The sequence below is a fragment of the Ceratotherium simum genome, chromosome 15 (genome assembly GCF_057802395.1).
Source record: "Ceratotherium simum simum isolate JZ-2026a chromosome 15, ASM5780239v1, whole genome shotgun sequence".
In the NCBI taxonomy this organism is placed as follows: Eukaryota; Metazoa; Chordata; class Mammalia; order Perissodactyla; family Rhinocerotidae; genus Ceratotherium; species Ceratotherium simum.
In genome coordinates this window covers 12,985,457-12,988,011 of record NC_141914.1, presented here as the reverse complement: position 1 = coordinate 12,988,011, position 2,555 = coordinate 12,985,457, and positions in this window count along the sequence as shown.

Below are 2,555 nucleotides of genomic sequence, written 5' to 3'. Positions count from 1 at the left end.
AAAGAGACATCGGAGAGTTTTGGACACTAGAGAGATATAATCAAATTTACATCTAATAGCATCACTCTGGCTTCTCTGTTGAGAATAGGCCCCAAGGGGGCAAGACAGAAATTGAGGAAAGAAGGAGGCTAATGGCAGTGCTTTTGTCAAGAAATGAGGGGAGTGTGACCCCATGATGATGGCAGTGTGGCTAGTGACAAGCAGTACAATATAAGATATCCTTTGAAGGTAGAGATGAGAGGATTTGCCAGTAGATTTAACGCAAGCTATGAGAGTTTCTTTTTTGATGTGTTTGAGATGTCTATTAGACATCCATATGGAGATGAGAAGTAGGCAGCTGAATACATGAATTTGGCATTCAGGAGGTCAGGCTGGAGATAAAATTCTAGGAGTGATCAGCATATGCACATTATTTAAAATCATAGCACTGTATAAGTGAGTGTGAACTAAGAAATGAAAAGATGAAAGGACTGAATCTTAGGACATTCTGAAGAAGTTTAGAGGTCAAGAAGAAGAAGAATCAGTAAACGAGAATGTAAAGGAGGGATCAGTTGGCAGTAGAAAACCCATAGTATGCACGAGTGGAAAAAAAGTATTACTTACTAAAAGTCTAAGTAAGATAATGACTGAGCATTAACTACTGGATAGCAACATGGAGATTTTGGTTACATTAATTTCAGTGGAATGGTGGGAATAACATGTTTATTGTAGTGGATTTAAGGGAGTCTGGGAAGAAAGGAATTGCTGGTAGTAAGTATAATTACTTTTTGAACATTTTTTTGTAAGGACAAATAGTGAAATGGGGTGGTAACTACAGTGAGGTTGGGATCAGAAAAATTTTTTTAAGATCTAAACACTGGCATGTTTGAATGTTGATGGGCTTGATCCAGAAAAGAGAGAATTTTGCTGACATATGAGAGAGAGAGGAAAATTCCTCAAGCAAGATCCTTACGTAAGAGAGAGGGATGGGGTCTAGTATCTAAGTGAAGAATTTACCTTTATAGAGTAATATAGTTGATGACAATAGGAGGAAAGCCAGAGTACAGTCATGTGCCACATAACGAAGTTTCAGTCAACAACAGATGGCATATACAATGGTGGTCCCATAAGATTAGTACCATATAGCTTAGGTGTGTAGTAGGCTATACCATCTAGGTTTGTGTAAGTACTGTAGGGGAGGAAAAAATTTTCATCTACCCTTCTAGGTTCTTCTGGCTGGTCTAAGAATTAAATTGACATGAGACAGATTAACAGGAAAAAAACAAACAAAAATTTAATAACGTGTATACATGGGAGAAACCCAGGAAGGCCAAGTAACTTGCCAAAATGGCTGAAGCCACCACCTTAAATACCATCTTCAGCTAAAGACAGAAGATGATGTTGGCAGTGAGGAGAGTCAAGGACTTCAAAGGGAAGGAAGGCAATTCACAGGTAGGTGAAAAGGAGTAAACATTTGGAAAGCAAGCGTTTGGCCACACAGAAACAGAAGAACAGAGAGGGGAGCCCAACAAACAGGCTTTTCTAGGTTCCTCCCTGTCTACCACCTAGTTCATGTTATGCTAAGGTGCTGGCTCACTTCCTGAGACAAGTTTTGTGAGACAAGTGTTGTTATCTGAATTCTTTTAGCCAGTTAAGGGGGAAGTAACAAGAAAAACTTCCTGAGTCTTTTGTTTCCTAAAAATAATCAGCCTAAAGTAATCCTCATGTTAAAGAGACACATTTGGGTGTGGCAAATTTTGTTCACCTTTAGTACACTCTACGATGTTCGCACAATGACAAAATCGCCTAAGGACACATTTCTCAGAACATATCCCTGTTGTTAAGTGACACATAACTGTATGTAGGTACAGATGCTGGTAGGAGGTTAGATGTGGTGGTGGGCATTCAGTGGCTTGAATTTTCCCAACAAGGTAGAAAGCAAGGATACCCCAGAAAGAAAGAGAATTATTTGACTTCAATGCATAAGGCAACATTTTTGGTTTCCCTTTTATTCCCACCACAGTTTGGCACTCAGTTTATTGCTACACATGCTGTTTTTTTTCTCATCCACTCCAGTTTTAAATCCCTTTAACATCTTTCTAAATGACTTGAATGCATTAGGTCTTTTGGTAGTAAATATCCTCGCTGGGAACTGCAGCAACAGAGAAGCTACAGCAACACTGGAATTCAGCCATAAGCACCAGGAAACCCTCTTAAATCTCTGAGTCTGCATTCTTTTCAACAGTAGCAACTTCCAACAGGGGGTGAACACTGGGTGCCTGGCAATAGCTGCTTAAGGTGAACATAACAAAGAAGGCAGAAAAATAACATTAGGGAAAGCAGTGTTGCTCAACAGGAGGTGTCCCTTCAAAAAGTCCTTCTCTTTTTCCAGTGTTAGTCAAGTTGGCAGAAGCACCAAAATAACTTATAACCTGAGATAGATGCTGTGCTGTTTTATTTATTCACACTATTAACACTGTAGGGTTTAACTCCTCTGACCCAATAGAAATTATCCAGTTTTAGCATTGTTCAGGAAGTGACGATACAGATAGAATTTATTGAATTTATTTATATTT